This window comes from Pristiophorus japonicus, chromosome 8 (genome assembly GCF_044704955.1).
Source record: "Pristiophorus japonicus isolate sPriJap1 chromosome 8, sPriJap1.hap1, whole genome shotgun sequence".
Taxonomy (NCBI): Eukaryota; Metazoa; Chordata; class Chondrichthyes; family Pristiophoridae; genus Pristiophorus; species Pristiophorus japonicus.
Genome location: NC_091984.1, coordinates 184,757,133 through 184,779,071, shown reverse-complemented (window position 1 = coordinate 184,779,071; position 21,939 = coordinate 184,757,133). Strand labels below are relative to the sequence as shown.

General features: G+C 48.2%; 1 long non-coding RNA gene across 2 annotated transcripts in view; it reads left to right on the top strand.

Moving 5' to 3' along the window:
* Nucleotides 1–21,939, top strand: part of LOC139268875 (uncharacterized) — a 77,064-nt gene that overhangs the window by 11,603 nt on the left and 43,522 nt on the right. For both annotated transcript variants that reach the window (XR_011594129.1, XR_011594130.1), the window contains exon 3: nt 21,776–21,931. This is a non-coding gene — a long non-coding RNA (uncharacterized lncRNA). The remainder of the gene's footprint in view (nt 1–21,775; nt 21,932–21,939) is intronic.

Sequence of the window (21,939 nt, the reverse complement as noted above, 5' to 3'; positions counted from 1 at the left end):
GTACTGAACCTTGGGGAACACCACTGTCTACCTTCCTTCAGTCCGATAAACAGCCATTCACCACAACTCTCTGTTTTCTATCCTTTCGCCAATTTTGTATCCATGCTGCTGCTGCCTTAGTTTCAGTAAAAAAAACTACAAAGGCAAAAATATATATTCTCCAACAGTTGTATTGATGATAAAACACAGGTTGAACACAGGTCGCAAAATCTATATATACTTGTGTAAAAATCAATAGAATCGGGTTATCATTTGGTGGCTACACCTTCAGCCTCAGGAGATCACCTTTCTTAGTTTCTAAATGGATTGGGTGTCTGAGCGAGACAAGACAAAGCCATTTGCCACTACCTCCCTGCGATACTGGTTGGATGTAACTGAGATGTTTATTGTGCATACTGAGTAAGGTCTGGGAACTGAGATCCAGGTCAGCTATTCATACCGAGCTCCATTTAGAATCTCACTGAAATCTAACGCCACTAAGTGTTCTAGCTTTTTCCAATACTCTACGACCCTACCCTGTACTTTGATCTCGGATTTATTAATTTGCTTCACCCCACCCACACCTGCGAGTTATTGGAAGGTGCTTTCAGAAAGCTTATTGCAGGTCAGGAAGGCTAATGTAATGTATGCATCTGTGAGGATGCTCACAGGTTTGTAGAGCTGTTGAAAATAAGGGGGCACTTGTTTTGAAAATGTTTGGTGTCACCCCCCTTTAATCAGGGGACACTTGAATTTCTGTTTCCTACAAGAATATCTGTAGAACTGTTGCATTGTGAGTGGCTTGCCAGTCTCATGATGTTCACAAGACTCAATAAAACCCCAGTCAGGTGGGTCTAGGTCATCCACGATGATGTTTGCAGTTGTGAGCCTAGTGGATGAACTGATAATGCGTCGCGTGATTGTTGAACCTTTGTTAATAAACCAACTAGTTCTTAATAGCAATGTGTTGCTATGAAATCTTAACAAAGAACCCATGAAACAAATACATTACAGTTAACATTAGAGATGGTTTCCCATTCGCTCAATTTGGCGAGGTTTCCAAAAATTAATCCTCCGCTGTAAAATATATTTCGAAGGGTCTGGGTTTTTGGTCAAAGAGAAAGGTGCAGTTTGCGTGGGCTTGTTGAGAAGATGTTTCTCCCAGCGGTTGGAGGTATTCCAGAGGAACATTAATGGGGTGGGAGGGACGTCACATCACGAAGTCTCCAGCTGGCAGGCTCTCCAAACAGTAGCAGGCCGATTGGAGGGTCTGAGCAGGGCCTGCCAGAAACATTTCTCCAACCTCTAACTAAGTCATTTATATTTTAGGACCAGCAGAACCAGGGCCAGATTAAGGGCCTGATGGGCCTGGGGCAAACTGATCCAAATGGACCTATATGTTTGTTCATGTTCATTACATTACGTATATGATTCTGATTCTGAGTATGAAAACATAGGCCAGTATATTCAACAATGAAAGCATATTTTCTCTATCAAGTAGGTATATATTCTGGTTCTGGTAACATTGCAATACAAGCTTCCTGTACATATATGCAAATTTCTCTCAATAACATGTGAAATAAAACAGGTTAGTACATTTTTTTCTGTATATCGGTACATTAGTGTATATAGGTACTTCTGTATATAGGTATAAACAAGTGAATATAGCCTGTATAAGCAAGTATCCTGTAGATATTTTACAAGATAACATTGCGAGACTTTTTCGTCTCTTCTATTCAGCCTATTTGGAAGGCCATATATTTTTTTTCCTACATTTATTTGGTGGGCCTATTGTCTTTGGTGGGCCTGAGGCTGCAGCCCCATCCACCCCATGGTTAATTCCCCTCCCCCTGGTTAATCTCCCCCGTGGTTAATCACCCCACCAGAGCAGAACCCTTCCAAGGTCTGTTGGGATTCTCACTCTCACGTTCAGACAGCACATGGCGATGCCGTTACTGCTCCTGCAGCCAGCTGGGCCGCATGTGGGCAGCACTCTGCCTGACTTTGTAACCGGGGGAGGCAGGTTAATGGTCCAGCATTCAGCAGCAGTGTATGCACGGAGTGAGGAACTGGAGTTGGTTCACAGTTCAGCATTGGTGGTCAATCAGAACTCGTATTCCTCCAGACAGCACCTCAGTGAGTGAAAGTGAAAATTCTTCCTGTTACAATGACCTGAATGAATTGCTGAATGAGGTGTGAAACTCCATCTGTCTGCGATTCTGGGGCACTGAACAAAATGTGAAAGAATACTGCCTGGCACCGATTCTGCTGTACAAAGTGTGAGATCCCTTTGTGCACGTTTGGTTTTCCCAGCTGAGACCTCATTAAAAAGTCTCTGGAATCCAAAGTCGCTTTTACAGGTCAAAGCAGCACAATACAGCCAGTGCTTCAAATCAGAACTGAAAGCAGAGAATGCTGGAGACCCTCCGCAGCTCAGGCAGTGTCTGTAGGGAGGGGATGGTTGTGCCAATGTGCCTGACCAAACGTTAACTGTAACGCCCTCCCTCCTCAGAGGCTGCCTGACCCGCTTTTATAGGTGTGCCGCTGACAGGAGATGTCCAGGCCTCCACTGACTGGCCGAATGGCAGCACTCGCGGCTCTGAGCAACAAGGTCACAGGCTCAAGCCCCGCTCTACAAATCTGAGCATCTATTCCAGGCTGGCACTTCAGTGTAATACTGAGGGAATGCTGCAATGTCGGGGGAACCAACACTGCTGAAACAGATTAGATGGACATATCTCTCTTTATAGAACTGTATCCCATGCTCGATGTGTGGAACTGTACCCCAGTGATCGATCTGTGGAACAGTACCCCAGTGCCCGGTCTGTGGAACAGTACCCCAGTGCCCAATCTGTGGAACAGTACCCCAGTGCCAGGTCTGTGGAACTGTACCCCAGTGCCCGATGTGTGGCACTGTACCCCAATGATTGATCTGTGGAACAGTATCCCAGTGCCCGATGTGTGGAACTGTACCCCAATGCCCGATGTGTGGAAATGTACCCCAGTGCCCAATGTGTGGCACTGTACCCCAATGATTGATCTGTACAACAGTACCCCAAAGCTCGATGTGTGGAACTGTACCCCAGTGCCTGATGTATGTAACTGTACCCTAGTGTCAGATCTGTAAAACTGTACCCCAGTGATCGATGTGTGGAACTGTACCCCAGTGCCCGATGTGTAGAACTGTACCCCAGTGCCCGATATGCGGAACTGTACCCCAGTGATCGATGTGTGGAATTGTACCCCAGTGCCTGATGTGTGGAACCGTACCCCAGTGCCCGGTCTGTAGAACTGTACCCCAGTGATCGATGTGTGGAACCAAACCCCAGTGCCCGATGTGTGGAATTGCACCCCAGTGCCCAATCTGTAGAATTGCACCCCAGTGCCCAATCTGTAGAATTGTACCCCAGTGCCCAATCTGTAGAATTGTACCCCAGTGATCGATCTGTAAAACTGTACCCCAGTGCCCGATCTGTAAAACTGTACCCCAATGATCGATCTGTAGAACTGTATCCCAGTGCGCGATGTGGGGAACTGTACCCCAGTGATTGATCTGTAGAAATGTACCCCAGTTCACGATCTGTGGAACTGTACCCCAATGCCTGATGTGTGGAACTATACCCCAGTGATCGATCTGTGGAACTGTACCCCAGTGATCGATCTGTAGAAATGTACCCCAGTGATCGATCTGTAGAAATGTACCCCAGTGCACGATGTGTGGAACAGTGTCCCAATGCCCGATGTGTGGAACTGTACCCCAATGATTGTTCTGTGGAATTGTACCCCAGTGCCCGATGTATAGAACTGTACCACAGTGATCGATCTGTAGATCTGTACCCCAGTGCCCGATGTGTAGATCTGTACCCCAGTGCCCAGTGTGTAGAACTGTACCCCAGTGCCCAGTCTGTAGAACTGTACTCCAGTGATCGATCTGTGGAACTGTACCCCAGTGCCCGATGTGTGGAACTGTACCCCCGTGATCGATGTGTGGAACTGTACCCCAGTGATCGATCTGTGGACCTGTACGCCAATGCCCGATGAGTAGAACTGTACCCCAGTGATCGATGTGTGGAACTGTACCCACGTGATCGATGTGTGGAACTGTACCCCAGTGCCCGATGAGTAGAACTGTACCCCAGTGATCGATGTGTGGAACTGTACCCACGTGATCGATGAGTAGAACTGTACCCCAGTGATCGATGTGTGGAACTGTACCCACGTGATCGATGTGTGGAACTGTACGCCAGTGCCCGATGAGTAGAACTGTACCCCAGTGATCGATGTGTGGAACTGTACCCCAGTGATCGATGTGTGGAACTGTACCCCAGTGATCGATGTGTGGAACTGTACCCCAGTGATCGATGTGTGGAACTGTACCCCAGTGCCCAATGTGTAGAACTGTACCCCAGTGCCCGGTCTGTAGAACTGTACCCCAGTGATCGATCTGTGGAACTGTACCCCAGTGCCCGATGTGTGGAACTGTACCCCAGTGATCGATGTGTGGAACTGTACCCCAGTGATCGATGTGTGGAACTGTACCCCAGTGATCGATGTGTGGAACTGTACCCCAGTGCTCGATGTGTGGAACTCTACCCCAGTGCCCGATGTGTGGAACTCTACCCCAGTGCCCGATGTGTGGAACTCTACCCCAGTGATCGATCTGTGGAACTGTACCCCAGTGATTGATCTGTAGAACTGTACCCCAGTGCCAATCTGTGGAACTGTACCCCAATGCCTGATGTGTGGAACTGTACCCCAATGATTGATCTGTGGAACTATACCCCAGTGATCGATCTGTAGAAATGTACCCCAGTGCACAATGTGTGGAACTGTACCCCAATGCCTGATGAGTGGAACTATACCCCAGTGATCGATCTGTAGAACTGTACCCCAGTGATCGATCTGTGGAACTGTACCCCAGTGACCAATGTGTAGAACTGTACCCCAGTGATCGATCTGTGGAACTGTACCCCAGTGATCGATCTGTGGAACTGTACCCCAGTGCCCGATGTGTAGAACTGTACCCCAGTGATCGATGTGTGGAACTGTACCCCAGTGCCTGATGTGTAGAACTGTACCCCAGTGATCGATGTGTAGAACTGTACCCCAGTGCCCGGTCTGTAGAACTGTACCCCAGTGATCGATCTGTGGAACTGTACCCCATTGCCCGGTCTGTAGAACTGTACCCCAGTGCCTGATGTGTGGAACTGTACCCCAGTGATCGATCTGTGGAACTGTACCCCAGTGCCCGATGTGTGGAACTGTACCCCAGTGCCTAGTCTGTAGAACTGTACCCCAGTGATCGATCTGTGGAACTGTACCCCAGTGATCGATCTGTGGAACTGTACCCCAGTGATCGATCTGTGGTACTGTACCCCAGTGCCCGATGTGTAGAACTGTATCCTAGTGCCCGGTCTGTAGAACTGTACCCCAGTGCCCGGTCTGTAGAACTGTACCCCAGTGCCCGATGTGTGGAACTGTACCCCAGTGATCGATGTGTGGAACTGTACCCCAGTGATCGATCTGTGGAACTGTACCCCAGTGCCCGATGTGTGGAACTGTACCCCAGTGCCTGGTCTGTAGAACTGTACCCCAGTGATCGATCTGTGGAACTGTACCCCAGTGATCGATCTGTGGAACTGTACCCCACTGATCGATCTGTGGTACTGTACCCCAGTGCCCAATGTGTAGAACTGTATCCCAGTGCCCGGTCTGTAGAACTGTACCCCAGTGCCCGATGTGTGGAACTGTACCCCAGTGATCGATGTGTGGAACGGAGCTCACGGTGAAATGGTTGCAGCCGTGCAGATATCATCACAGGGTTTAATCAGCGGATTCCAGTTCAAGCAATAATGTAACCAGAAGTGATGACCTACCATCGGGCTGTCGAAGTTAATGTCCTGCGATCACCGGGCCTTTGGCTCTGCCGCCCAAGGTGTGCTCCAGCTTCTCCTCAGGATTTCTCTCTGGTGTTCACAACATGTGTTGGAGATGTCAGATGGCCTGTCAGAATTCACAACTGACAACCTGAAGACAAGCCGGTCTCTCAACAGTGATCTGTCTAGTCAAGAGCTAACCTGTCATCCACTTCTCAGGTCGACTCGTACGCACGAAGGTGCTTCAGGACGCTCACGTATGCTCAGCACGTTCTGTTAATGTGTTCTGCAGAGAATGCCTTTCTATATTGGAATATGTCATTCACAAAGTTTCATTATTACAATGTTAGCCTTGGCTCAATGGCAGCACTCTCACCTCTGATTCGTTATCGGCTGATGATTGGCTCCCTTGGAGCTGTACTCCAGTGGGAAAATAATAAAGAAAGACTGGCATTTATATAGCATCTTTCATGATTTCTGGACGTCCAAAAGCCAATAAGCGACTTTTAAAATAAAAACAGAAAATGCTGCAAATTTTCAGCAGGTCAGGCAGCTTTTGTGGAGAGAGAAACAGAGTTAACGTTTCAGATCGATGACCTTTCATCAGAACTCAGGTCAATGGCCTGAAATGTTAACTCTGTTTCTCTCTCCACAGATAATGTCTGACCTGCTGAGTATTTCCAGCATTTTATATTTTTATTTCAAATTTCCAGCATCCGCAGTATTTTTGAAGTGTAGTCACTGTTGTCATGTCGGAAACGCAGCAGCCATTTTGCACACAGCAAGCTCCCACAAACATCAATGAGATAATGACCAGATAATTTGTTTTAATGATGTTGGTTGAGGGATAAATATTGGCCAGGACACTGGGAGAACTCACCTGATTTTCTTAAAAATAGTGCTACAGGATTTTTTACATCCACCTGAGAGGGCAGATCGGGCCTCAGTTTAACATCTCATCCAAAAGACAGCACCTCTTGACAGTGCAGTGCTCCCTCAGCATTGCATTGAAGTGTCAGCTTAGATTTTGTGCTCAAGTCTTTGGAGTGGGACTTGAACCCACAACCTTCTAACTCAAAGCCAAATGTGCTACCCACTGAGCTACAGCTGACGGTAACAAATACTCATCCCAACCATCAGCCGATCAATAGAGGTGATGGTTTCAGTAAACATTTCTCTCCCTATCTCCTGGATCATTTGGTAACTTTGTATGTGTCTCGGGGTCTAATGCGCCGTGGGCCCAATAACCTGTGGGCCCGCTCCACCACTGTAGCTATGGCGGAGTGGAAGTTGTATGTTATCATTCAACCTGCTTCCTCCTCTGGTTTGCAGCAACACGTTTCGGGTAAGCATGAGGCATGTTGTAGCATAGTGTATGGAACAGACTTTATTGATACACGGCACAGGTGATCAGCCTCACTGCATACAGAGAGTGGCTTTTCAGTTTCGCTATTTTACCAGCCTTCCAACGAAATGCTGAAAACCACACTCCTTTATACATCATATTTTGGCCACATCAAAGGAAATGTCACAGATAAGAAGACATGGCGTATCTATTCCCAAATCCTTTGAAGGCAGGTAATCCATGTAAACGTGTAGTCGTTTATCACAATGCTACTTCCCCTAAACAAGACATCCTGATCTAACTGTTATTAACAGCTTTGAAAAATAAGCTTTGTCAACCATTATCTTTCCATACTATAGCTGATCTTCTACCCATGTTTATTACCCTAGCTATGTCGATTACCCGAAAGTAAACCTTTAATCACTAATGGCTGACGCCATTATTCTCATGTAATCCCTTACACAAGCACTTTACATAGCAGGAGGCGAGTTGCGTCTTCATCTCACGGCAATTCAAATTCGCCATGTTTACACTGGAAAGCCTGTTGCTGCATGATACAAAGAAGTTCAACTGTTAACCCTTAACTCCCCAAATTGTCTAACGTGCATCTCTCCAGGACGTCCAACATTGTGCCCGGGCATCGCTCAGGTAATCTGAAGGTGGGCTCACCTGCCAGTACTCGCACACCTGGGGCTAACTGGTGAGGTGAGGTGGAGGGAATGCTGACACTCCCTACTTGCCTGGAAAGCTCGCTGGTTGGGACAAAAGTGCAATGGATGTTTTCCTGTCGGCCCTCGTCAAGAAGGCCACTGTCACGGGGGCTAGTCGTTCTCTGAGGTTACGGAACATGAACCCGGCCTATTTCTCCAGGGACAACCTCCACAGAAACTCAACCCAACTCTATATTCGCCATCAACCTGCATTTATATAGTGCCTTTAATGTAGTAAAACCTTCCAAGCCACTTCACAGGAGCATTATCAGACAAAATTTGACCCCGATCCAAAGAAGGAGCTATTAGGACGGGGCTTGGCCAAAGAGAGAGATTTTAAGGGGTGACTTAAAGGAGAAGAGAGCGGTAAAGAGGCGGAGAGGTTTAGGGAGGGAATTCCAGAGGTTAGGACCCAGGCGGTTGAAGGTCCGGCTGCCAATGGTGGCCAGAGGAGGTTAGAGATAGGGAGGGGTGAAGCCATTGAGGAATTTGACTACCTTAACCATAGACTGATGCTGCCACTGCAGTGTTGTTCCAGCAGTAATTATCCTTCCTCAGAGTAACTACCGTATCAAATTGATGAAGACTTGCTGTGTAGACAGTCACAGTTGCTGAATTGGCAGATTGTTTAAAGCGAGCGTGTCTACTGAGTACCGTGCCAAGTTAGCGGATCTCAGCCAGGACGGGGGGGGGTGGGGGGCATCACAATTTGCCCTTACCACTGCCCTTAGGCAGAAGGCAGCCAGGGCTCCTCCTCCTTATTTTTATCCAGTGACTGATTACGGAAAGTGCATGTATGTGAGCATCAGGTGATGGTAGGAACCATAGAGTCATAGAAATTTACACCTTGGAAGGAGGCCATTTTGGCCCATTGTGTCCACGTCGGCCGACCAAGAGCTATCCAGCCTAATCCCACTTTCCAGCTTTTGGTCCGTAGCCCTGTAGGTTACAGCACTTTAAGTGCACATCCAAGCACTTTTTAAATGTGGTGAGGGATCTGCCTCTACCACCCTTTCAGGCAGTGAGTTCCAGACTCCCATCACCCTCTGGATGAAGACATTTCCCATTATATCTCCTCTAAACCTCCCCCCAATTACCTTAACTCTATGTCCCCTGGTTGTTGACCCCTCTGCCAAGGGAAACAGGTCCTTCCTATCCAGGCCCCTCATAATTTTATGAGGTCTCCCCTCAGCATCCTCTTTCAAAGAAAACAGACCCAGCATCTCCAATCTTTCCTCATAGCCAAAATTCTCCAGTCCAGGCAACATTCTTGTAAATCTCCTCTTAACCCTTTGCAGTGCAATCACATCTTTCCTGTAATGTGGTGACCAGAACTGTACACAGTACTCCAGCTACGACCTAACCAGTGTTTTATACAGTTTAAGCTAAGATGCTCCCAGGGATTGAGCCTCCACTCACTGTCTAGGCTGACACGTGAAGAAAGGTAACTTGGAAGGGGCCATCGGAGACCCATGGGTGTCCATGGAACCATACCATGGAGTCAGCACTTCCAGGTAGGAAAACTGGAGGGAAAAGACCTTTGCACCCAATCTTCAAAATGGAGGCCAATTACACTGTCATATGGCGATGTCATCAGCCTAATGTCACATCTACATATATTTTGCTTCATCAACCTGAGCAATGCTGTTCCTAAATATATATCTCTCCGGCACATCTGTAGGATCCAGTCCTGGAACCTGCAAGTGTTGTTGCTTCATTGCACACTCATTGTAAGTGCAGGACAAACTGAACCACACATCCAGTTAACACATAGATCACTGAGAACAACCCAAAGTTTTGCTTCAAAGAATCCGCATTGATTTTTGTTAGGTAAGGGTATCTGGAGCAAAGAAGGGTGAATGGAGCTGAGGTACCAATCTAATAGAATGATGGAGCAGGCTCGAGGGGCTGACTGGCCTACTCCCCTTCCTATGTTCCTGGTGGGCCTGCTGTTGAGTTGATTTGAAGAAAGCTTCTGACAAAATAACACATTAACAGTTAAGGTAAGGAATCATGGAATATGGTTGGATTATTGTCTTAAAAATGGGAACCAAACTTTTCACTCCTTTTCACTCCTTACTCTTCTCCTGAAGTAAAGATGCAAAATCTAGCTGGCATGTTGTTGGATAACCTCTGGCAGTGAATGTTGGCATTCAACGTGACTGGTGAGGGGGTGGGCCCTAAAGGGAAACTCAGCCAAGCCTGATTCTGACATCACCACACTCTTCAGCATTACCCGATTCCGGATACCCCTACTGCCCCTGTTGGGACTGGCTAATCCAGTGCAGACCAGGCCTCAAAGCCTTGATCTTTCCTGGTCTGCATGGCACAGTACCATAACAAGTGGTGCATTTATCCACCAGAGGAGAGACCATCTGCTGGCTGGTAGAGAAGGATTCCACCGGGATCAGTGCCCAGAGCCGTTGTGGAGGGAAGTGGTGCTGGGTGCCATCTCTCTCACCCTCTGGGCAGCAGAACAGTATCTACATGGAAGTGTTTCTCCGAGCCCACCTCCTCCTTTCTGATTAGTGAAGTTGGCATCCAGGCAAGTGGAGAGTATTCCACCACATTCCTGACTTGTGCTCTGTGGGGGGTGGAAGGGGTTTAGGGAGTCAGGAGGTGAGCCACTCGCTGCGGACTATCCGGACTCTGATCTGCTGTTGTGGCCACGGCGTTTACGTGACTGGTCCGGTTCTGTTTCTCACTCCTCAGTGCCAGTCAGGCTGGTGTTGGTCACAGAGCTGCTGAAACCTTTCACTTGCCTGATTAAATCTGGGTCTAAATGCCCGTACCTGCATCCATCACAAGTCATGCATTCCATCTCTTTGCTAATGAGGTGAACTACCAGATGGTCTGTGGTCATTGAAAGGTGGAACGTTTTCATGAAAAGGTGTTAGGCAATTTTTTTTTTCTCATTTCTTTGCAGAAGCATCACAACAAGAGCTGCACGACTCGTCTCTCACCCATTGCATGAACACATTTATCCTGCTGTTCCCATACAAGATTGGGTTGGACAAATCAGTGGATCTAGTCTCATTCAAACGCCAAACAAGAAGGGCAGTTGCAGCATTTTCTATCTTTAATTTGCATTTCCAGAATCAATTTTTATCTCCACCTTTACCATAAGGTGTCAGCTGTGACTCAGTGGGTAGCTCTCTTGCCTCAGAGTCAAAAGGTGGTGGGTTGAAGTCACAATCCAGAGACTTGAGCATAAAATCTAGGCTGACACTCGAGCATAGTGCTAAGGGAGTGCTGCACTGTCAGAGGTGTCGTCGTTTGGATGAGATGTTAAACCGAGGTCCCGTCTTCTCTCTCAGGTGGACGTGACAGATCCCATGGCACTATTTTGAAGAAGAGCAGGGGAGTTATCCCCAGTGTCGTGGCCAATATTTATCCCTCAACCAACATCACTAAAACACAGATTATCTGGTCATTATTACATTGTTGTTTGTGGGATCTTGCTGTGTACAAATTAACTGCTGAGTATCCTACATTTCAACACTTCAAAAGGACTTAAGCAAAATATTGCGGATGCTGGAAATCTGAAATAAAAATATAAAATGCTGGAAATACTCAGCAGGTCAGACATTATCTATGGAGAGGGAAAAACGGGGCCAAAATTCAGTGCAGCCAGAAAGCTGGTGGTGTTAAGACCTTTTTTCCCCGATTAGCGGCGGCCATTGGATCCAAATTCAGCTTTTTGACCACAAAACAGTGTTCCAGTCTTATTAGCCCTTCAAACCTAAAAGGTTGCAGTCTTAATTGGGGCATTATTCTCCCGGAAATTTCACCCTTAGGGTGATGTGGCAGCTGCTATTGCAGCGCAGGCGCGAAGGAACGAGCGTATCGATGCTGCTTTGAAGAAGGTGGCCACGGCTCTGCAAGAGTTGACAGAGCATCTAAGTGCTGTCATATCTGGTGGCTTTCAGACTGTGGTTGCTCGCATGCAGTCTCAGCTGGATGCCCCCCGAGACCTCAGTGATGCTTTCGCGGCTGGGTCCACCACAGGCCACGGGAGACCTTCCGGTGTGGTACCACAGCACCGACCTGAGCTCCCTCAGATTGCTGGTGGTGATATTGTGCCGCCCCTGGTGAGTTACTCAGGAACCTCGGGCCAGGATACGGATGATGCATTCCCTCTGGCTCGCAGCATTCCTGGCCCCAGACCCGTCACTCCGCCAGTACCTCCACGCATAGCCTCGCCCGAGCCAAGCCATCCCAGGAGGGTGTTGACGAGTCTCCAATCGGCCCTTCCAGGCCCAAAGCTGCTCAAAGGCGTCCTAGAAGGACATCTACAGCTTCCACACAGGGAACACAGCAGTCTTCCCAGACCCATGAGGCAGCCACAGAGGAGACACGGAGGCAAAAGCGCAGGTTAGATACATGTAAGATCATCATAGGCAGTCCCTTGAAGTCGAGGATGACTTGCTTCCACTCTAAAAGTGAGTTCTCAGGTTGCTGAACAGTTCAATGTGGGACCTACAATCTCCGTCACAGATAGGACAGAGAGTGGCTGAAGGAAAGGGTGGTTGGGGAGCCTGATTTCTGGTTGCTCTACACGACGAGACTCGAGGTGCTCAGCATCCTCCTGGATGCTCTTCCTCCACTTTGGGCGGTCTTTGGCCAGAGACTCCCAGGTGTCGGTGGGGATGTTGTACTTTATCAAGGAGGCTTTGAAGGTGTCCTTGAAACGTTTCCTCTGCCCATCTGGGGCTCGCTTTCCGTGTAGGAGTTCTGAGTAGAGCGCTTGCTTTGGGAGTCTCATGTCGGGCATGCGGACGATGTGGCCCGCCCAGTGGAGCTGATCGCGCATGGTCAGTGCTTTGATGCTGGGGATGTTGGTCTGATCGAGAACACTGACGTTGGTGTGTCTGTCCTCTTAATGGATTTGCAGGATCTTGTGGAGGCAGCGCTGGTGGTACTTCTCCAGTGTTTTGAGGTGTCTGCTGGAAACAGTTCATGTCTTTGAACCATATAGGAGGGCGGGTATCACTACTGCTCTGTAGACCATAAGCTTGGTGCCAGATTTTAGGTCATGGTCTTCAAAAACTCTCTTCCTCAGGCGACCGAAGGCTGCGCTGGCGCACTGGAGGTGGTGTTGGATGTCGACATCAATGTCTGCTCTTGGTGACAGTAGGCTCCCGAGGTATGGAAAATAGTCCACATTGTCTAAGGCCTCACCGTTGATTTTGATAACCGGGGTGCAGTGCTGTGTGGCAGGGTCAGGTTAGTAGAGGATCTTTGTCTTACGGATGTTTAGTGTAAGGCCTATGTTTTCGTACACCTTGGTGAAGGTGGTGACAATGGCTTGGAGTTTGGCCTCTGAGTGTGCGCAGACGCAAGCGTCGTCTACATACTGTAGTTCGATGACAGAGGATGGGACGGTCTTGGATCTAGTCTGGAGGTGGCGGAGGTTGAACAGATTCCCATTTGTTACCGCTCGGAATGCTGAGCTGGTGCGACGTTTCCAGTCTGAGCCTCTGGATTGAGATTTCCGTTTTCTCTCTGTGAATCTTGGGATCTCTATTTCTCTCTCTCTCTCTCTCGTTTTTTTTTCCCCTTTTCTCTTTCTCTATTCCTATTCCTCTCCCTCCCAATCAAATGTTCTCATTCTGCTTCTCATTCCCTTTCCTCACTTCTACCTCTCTCTCCTTCCTCTTCTCTTTTCCCTCTCTCTCTCTCTCCCCCTCCCTCTCTCACCCTTTTTCTTTCCCTCACCCTCTCTTTCCCTCTCCCTCCCTCTCTCTCCCTCACCCTCTCTCTTTCCCTCTCCCTCTCTCCCCCTCACCCTCTCTCTTTCCCTCTCCCTCTCTCCCTCTCCTCTTGAGTGCGGATTCTGTGCTGAACACCCTCAGGTTTGGATCTTACCTTCTTGCCTCTCTCCGCTCCCATGGCTCCGAGATCTCTGCCACTCTGCACCAGCCCTAACAGCTGGCGGGGGCACCATCAACTGAAGGGTCGGCTTCTTCAAGCTGAAAATGGGTCCGGGGGTGGAGTGGCATCGGTGCGCACTTTTACCTACTGCCTCAAGCCCCACACTGCCACGAGAGTCGGCCGTGGCCCACAACACTGCAAGACCTCCCAGGCCGAATCTATGTTGGGGCGGCCAGTTGAGCCCGTTTGCAGCGACCATTCGATTTTGAGGAATAGCCACTGCAAATGGGCAGTTACGGTCTTCCCGGGACCGTGAATTTCGGGGCCAATGTTTCAGGTCATTGACCTGAGTTCTGATGAAAGGTCACCGACCTGAAACGTTAACTCTGTTTCTCTCCTCCGATGCTGCCTGACCTGCTGAGTATTTGCAGCATTTCTGTTTTTACTTTAAAAGTAGTTTATTGGCTGTAAAGCGCTTTTGGACGTCCTGACGTGAAAGGTGCTATATAAATGCAAGCCTTTCTTTACGAAGACAATGCCTCTTTAACACTTTGCTGTCATGATGTGTGCTCAGGATACAGTGGTGGGGGAGGTACAGGTTTCCACACCACCCCTTTCTTGTATAAATGACAGGCTCCCCCCACATGGCTCAGTGAATTTCTCCACTGAGAAGCTGAGTCACACAGACCACAAAGGTCCCCGGTCTGACCCCCTGGTCTGTGCCGAGGTAGCCAATTGGCTTTGTCGCCTACGCCTGTGATGCCCCCCCCAGAATCGAATAGTCTGCTGGCCCTCACTAGCCTTCCACATGAACACTGGCCACTTGGTTTTGGTGGCTGGCACCCACAACATTGTACCCAAGCAAGGAGTCAATGGTTTCAATAGAGAAAGGGAGAAAATATATGAGTGATACAACTGAGCTGTTTGAACACGACTGCGGTTGTGGGTCTGTGATATGTGCAATCACATGAACAAAACACCTCCTGAAACTCAAGAGGCCACAGCACCTTATTAGCCCGGCAATAGAAATACATTTCTCTCTGTCCCTCGATGGTATCTGAAGGTGAAAGCAACCTTTCCTGTCGCAGAGCCGTTCCATAATGTTACCGACACTCTCTTCAGTGAAAGGTGCACCTTTGCCCGACACTGGAAGGCCGTCCGCTTGTAATTTCCAGCAGGGGAAATAGTGCCTGATGTGGGATGGGGCAGACAGTGGCTGCACACACTGGTGCCTGAATGATTTAGTGCTTCTGGAGTCTTGTGACTCTCACAGCTGTAGGAATTGTATCCCCTGGAAAGGCTAAATGAACCTTGCTGGGAGCTTTGTGCACTGTCAGTTCGGGATATGTCTCCGCAAGATCCTGCAAATCTCCTGGGAGGACAGACGCACCAACGTCAGTGTCGTCGATCAGGCCAACATCCCCAGCATCGAAGCACTGACCACACTCAACCAGCTCCGTTGGGCGGGCCACATTGTCCGTGTAGGGTGTTTTGTGTGCACCGTGTCTCTATGACTCGCCCTTGAGTCGACCCATGCTTTAAAACTCCCCAGTTCAGGTTGTTTCCCTTTGTCAATAGTTCCTGCCTAGCCCGTCGATTAGTGGGTAATCCCACACAGAAAGAGAGAGACACCAAGGTCAGATAGGTCTTCTCCTATGCCCGATGCACAATGTCCCCAGCGGGATTACTGTGTAACCCGGCCATGAGTAGATGGCACCCAGTGGGTCTTCTGAATTTTACCGCGAACCACAAGCCCCACAACCCCCAAGTTCGGACACAAGGAGTTACTATGGACAGATTATAATTGACTCAGACAAAACGAAATGGTTCAGGTTGATCAAAGATCGATTCCTTTTATTAAACTCACAAAACGACAACCCCTACTCCTCTCGCTTACGGCTTAAAGAGTAGGTGACTGTGGACATTAGCTTAAAACCTTAGACTAAATACCCACCCTGTTGGTTATGCCGAACCAGCCCCCTTTCCCAGAGTCTAAGCCTTGATAATAGAAACCCTTCAAACTAAACTCTTCTCCCGGTTTGGTCAGAACCCACACTTGGAAGCCTCCTCACACACACACATGTGTTAACCTGTGTCTTGGACACTTGCAGTTGCAGCCAAACACGCTGGCGATGGTGGGGATTTCCAGAGGTGTATGGATATAATTACCAGCCCTTGTCGTTGATTCACGTGGTCCCGGGGCCGTTCGGCTCTGAAAACCGTGCCTAACAGAGGCATGCGATGAGGCCTGCAGAGTTACGTTCAGGCGGTACGGCGAGACACTCACTTCGGGCGTTTCTGGAGAGTTGACAGACGTGTAGCCACACGGGGAACCCCGTTCCAGATGGTAGAAGAAAAGTAAGCCCCTGAATTCCCCAAAGTTCAGCATCTTTATACCCCATATAATACACAAAACTGGCTGGGCGATTCCTGGTTACCATGGTCGCACAGATGCTCGTTGGTCTTCCTGGTGACGTCTCTGTCTTGGATTGGTCAGCTCGATGAAAACAATGGTAGGCCATTTCTGTATGTGAGCAGTTGTTGAGTTCTTGACTGCTTCATTGAAAGAGTTCAGAGGTGTTACCTTTGGCCTGCAAACCTCATTGTCCATCCAGACATCCCGGCTCCATGGACAAAAGGTGTTTTTTCACAAATCACACAAAGTTCAAAATGAAAAGACCTCTGCCTTTCATGACGTCAGCATTGAGACTGGTCCCATGGCAACCCAAAAGGCAGACGGCTCCATTTTGAAACGCAGTCCATGTGCGTCTCCATTTTAAAAGTCCAAAAATCCTTCCGGCCCATACACACACTGATGTTGGCCAAATCCTACACCTGCATGCCCGACACGAGATTCCCAAAGCAAGCGCTCTACTCTGACCTCCTGCACGGCTGGTGGGCAGAGGAAACGTTTCAAGGACACCTTCAAAGCCTCCTTGATAAAGTACAACATCCCTGGCCAAAGACCGCCCTAAGTGGAGGAAGAGCAGCCGGGAGGGCACTGAGCACCTCGAGTCTCGTCGCCGAGAGCATGCAGAAAACAAGCGCAGGCAGCAGAAGGAGCATGCGGCAAACCAGACTCTCCACCCACCCTTTCCTTCAGTGACAGTCTGTCCCATCTGTGACAGAAACTGTAATTCCTGTATTAGACTGTTCAGTCACCTGAGAACTCACTTTTGGAGTGGAAGCAAGTCTTCCTCGATTTCGAGGGACTACCTATCATGATGATTCGGAGTACTTTGCACATGGATCGGAAGGTCAGAGCTCAGTATTCCCTTGTCGCACTGGTTGATCATGAGTCAGGTTTAGCAGACGACTTTGGGTTGAGAAGTGAGCAGAGAAGAGATGCGTCAGCAGCACTAATGTGGTTGTTTGCTGGCTGGAGACTGGATCATTACAGCTTCTGTCCCACAACATCCGCACGTATTGGGTGACTGTTCAAAGAAATGAGCCACGTTCTCTGTCACTGGAGAAGCCGGTTGAACGCTCTTCATCTCAATGGTGCCGTGATCCCACACTGGTTATTGAAGAGGGAGTCTCCAAGGGTCGCACCATGCCACAGCATGTTGGGAGTTCCACAGAGACGAGATGCAGGTTTTATGCCATTAATTCCTCACACGTTACTGAGCATTGGTTGTGGCTCAGTGGTAACACTCTCGCCTCTGAGGTCAGATGGCTGTGAGGTCAAATCCCACTCTAGAAATCTGTAAAATCTAGGCTCACACTTCAGTGCAGTACTGAGGGGGTGCTGCAGTGTTGGAGATGCCTTCTTTCAGATGAGATGCTAAATTGAAGCCCCATCTGCTCTCTCTGGTGGATGTAAAAGATCCCATGGCACTATTTTGAAGAAAAGCAGGGGTGTTATCCCCAGTGTCCAGGCCAATATTTATTCCTCAACCAACATCACTAAAAAAAAAACACAGATTATCACAGTGCTGTTTGTGGCATCTTGTTGTGTTCAATTGGTTGCCAGGTTTCCTACATTACTACAGTGATTGTACTTCATTGGCTGCAAACGCTTTGGGACATCCTGAGATCTGAAATGTGTGATATAAATGCAAGTCTCTCTTTCTTTTCATGATCTCAACAGCAGCACTTGTATGGAGCAGAGACTAGGTGAGGGAGGGAATGAGGGAATGAGAGAGGGAGGGAGGGAGAGAAGGAGGCAGGGAGAGAGGGAGGGGGAGAGAAGGAGACAGGGAGAGAATGAGGGAGGGTGGGAATGAGGGAGGGAATAAGGAAGGGTGGGAATGAGGAAGGGAATGAGAGAGGGAGGGAGGGAGAATGAGAGGGGGAGAGAGAATGAGGGAGGGAGGGAATGAGGGAGGGAGGGAATGAGGAAGCGAGGGAATGAGAAAGAGGGAATGAGGGAGAGAATGAGGGAGGGAGTTAGAGAAGGAATGAGGGAGAGAGGGATGGAATGAGGGAGGGAGCAAATGAGTGACTGAGGGAAGAAGCAAATGAGGAAGGGACTAAGGGAGGGAGAGAATGAGGGATGGGCAGAGAAAAGTAGAAAGAGGGTTACCCAGAGACATTTACACATCTAAAAACAGTGCCATCGGCAGTGCTGGGGAGTGATCTACAGTCTGTCCTTTCAGTCAGCGAAGGTGCTGCTGAGAGGAGGAAGTCCAAGGGGAGTGGAATAAATCAGAGGGCTTATCCATGCTCCTTATAATTATCAGTTCTATGCCCACATTGGGGACCCAGTGCTCTACACCATGCAGAACAGATGTGATGTTGAGTTTAAAAATTTAAAAGAAACTTTAAAGTGGGAACAAAACAATAATTATAATGTTTAGCACTTTAAATGTCACTTTAAGGAACTGGGCCATGTGGAGTGGGAGGGCCACAATCTTACAACTGTTAGCTGAGGGGGAGTCTCAAAGGGTGACACCATCCTGGGCATGTTGGGAGTTCCATGGACACAGGATACACGCGTGTGCCATTTAATCCTCGCCGAGTGTGCCAATCTCGGCCAGGGCAACGGTCTGGCGGTTTAAAGTCCATCCGAGGGAAGAACGCAAAAAGATAATCACTCAGGGCTCCAGATCCTCATTTGTAGCTGGTACCCCCTGATGAAGGATGTATGTGGATGTGGGAATGAGCAGGATCAGTCTCAGCAACCCCAACTCTGCCCTCCCCCACCACTCCCCCAGCCCATGGTGTCAGCCGTGCCTCAGTTGGTAGCACTTTCGCCTCAGAGTCAGGAGGGAGTGTTGCACTGTCGGAGGTTCCGTCTTTTGGATGAGATGCTAAACCGAGGTCCTGTCTGCCCTCTCAGATGTATGTAAAAGATCCCATGGCACTATTTAAAGAACAAGAGAGCTATCCCCGGTGTTCTGGCCAATATTTATCCCTCAATCAACATAACAAAAAACAGATTATTTGGTCATTATCACACTGCTGTTTGTGAGGCCTTGCTGTGCACAATTTTGGCTGCTGCGTTTCCTACATTACAACAGTGACTGCACTTCAAAAGTATTTCTTGGCTTTACAGCACTTTCAAATACCTTGAGGTCATGAAAAGCTCTATATAGATGAATGTTCGTTCATTTATTCATTTATCATATTATTGGCTGCAGTCATTAAACTCAAGGTATTTCAGTGTCTTCCTTTGCCAACTCCATTGATTAATTCTCTCCCTCATGATGTTGAGCTCATTAATTGCTCAGAATCCTCTCACCGTGTAGATTGATAGTATTGTTCCTGGGGAACTGTGTTGTGTGCCGAGCAGTATATCAATAAAAAAGTGACATTATCTGAATTAAAACTATCCTTTTTAATATCTCAACAAGTAAACCATTTTTTCCAACCCTAGTGCCCTTTCTTCGTGTGAGTCGAGACAGCAAGGACCAGCGAGAGATGAACTCGAGGACTACATTTTCTACTCTACCTGCTCCAGATGTTTTGCCTCTCCTATCTTTAGGTCACTCTCATAGATAAGCAGCACTTCTCTGCGCCTTCAACAATATCTTCACTGGCCTTGGTATCTAGCCAAGTGTTTGGTTAATGTGCCCAGGAATATCTTTTTGTTAATCTCCTTTGGCTAGTGGAATTATCTTATGCCTTAATTATCTTAATTATCACAGCATCTCTCTCCATCTCGCTCCAGTTTCCGGTGAATGTTAAGAGCACGGCAACAATAGACATCGTTTTCAATGATTAAGTTAGCAGGAAAATAATGAAAGGATTACAAACCTGAAGACTAAGTTAACCCTTTAATGAATAACATACACATAAGGGCTGAAAATCGACGGTGGGTGGGGGAACGGGGGGAGCGGGTGGATAATCCCAACCATTAATGTTGGGAAGTGCCTGCTTGGGACATCCATTGCTGATGCCCATTTCTGTGCGGACAGTGGGAGGTCCCTTGTTTTGCGAAGGATTGGATTGTGCCCATCACAAGGGGTGCACCTGAGGTGCCCCAACACATGGAAAGTCCGGGCAAGTGACGGTCCAAGGGGAGATTTGCCGGGTCCCCCCCAGAAAGTGCTTAAATATGGCGTCAATGGTCCTGGCTTCATTTCTGGCCCTTTGGTCATATTCTCACCAATTAGTAATAGAATACGATGATAAGCAATTTTGCACCATCGCCAACAGAGCTATTGGCCTGTCTTGGATGGTTAAAACTAATTTTACAGGGTGAATCTTCGACCCTGGCTTTATTGATTGCCACAATTAGAATTGCAACTTGAGTTTTAAGGTTTAAAGATGCACTGTAGGGCCACCGACCTTCGGGCCCCACAATCTGACTTTCAGGCCCCACGGTGTCCCTTAACTGAGCAAACCACACAAGTTGGGGTTGTCCCAAAATAGTTTGGTTCCTCTCCCAACCACTCAACAATCGCTACATACATGTCAAGTTCGACCGGAATGTGGGGCTTGCTTTATTTAACTGCAACCAACTTTCAACTCCTCAGTCAGGGGATTCCACAGGGATTCTCCCGGCCTCCCATTGTGACATCAGCCATTTACTGCCGTTTATCTGGAATTTCAGCCGGTCTCCTGCCAATTTCACAGATCAGCCAGGATCTAATTGAATGGCAGAATGAGCTGGAGGGGGTGAATGGCCTATTTCCTATGTTACAGTGAGATATCAGTGTCAAATGTAATGGCCCGTATCTATATTGACTGGATTTAAAGGGATTGTCACCAAGCTAAACCTAGATGCACAAAAAAACATTTTATCACAGGGCATCGCTGCTACATTGTTTTACATTGAGTCTACAGCACAGAAACTGGGGCACATTACAACAGTGACTACACTCCAAAAGTACTTCTTTGGCTGTAAAGTGGTTTGTGACGTCTGGTGGTTATGAAAGGCGCTATATAAATGCAAGTCTTTCTTCTTTACCTGGTCTATGCCAGCGTTTATGTTCCACACAAGCCTCCTTCCACCCCTCTTCATCTTGCCCGATCAGCACATCCGTCTATTCCTTTCTCCTTCAGGTGCTTATCTAGCTTCCCCTTAAATGCATTTTTTCTATTTACCTCAACTACTCCTTGTACTAGCGAGTTCCTCATCCTTACCACTCTTTTGGTAAAGAAGTTTCTCCTGAATTCTCCGCTGGATTTATTAGCGATCATCTTATTTTATGACTCCTAGGGCTAAAAATTTGTGGTCTTAGCGCCACTCCGTAGCGCCATTAAATGCACTAAAACATCAGCCACCGCTCTTTTGCCAGCTGCCGTTTTGGTCCCTACCTTTGCACTGCCGGTAACTGGCAGCACCATCCCCAACAAAATGCTAGTGTTGTGATGTAAATCGCCGTGCAATAGTGACGTTACGTCACAAGCGCGAACTTTGACCCTAGGGTCCTAAGCATGCCAGATTAACCCAGGTGTGTAAGCAGGCTGACAGTGGCGATGTCTGCACCTCTTAGCGGGACACACACATCATTCAGGCAAGTTTGAATTTAAGGATTTGGACTGTTTTTTAAAATTTTATTGAAGTGGTGGCTTGCTGCAAAATATGTGAATTTTTTTTTAAGTGTGCAGAGAGTGCTGCTGAACGCTTGCAAGGCCTCAGATGGTAAATGAAGACCTTTCAGAAGACAGAACTCGCTGCGAATACTCAGCAAGTCACGCAACATCCGTGGAGAGAAAAACAGAGTTCACGTCTCAGAAAACAGAATATTTTTGACATGGTGAGAAA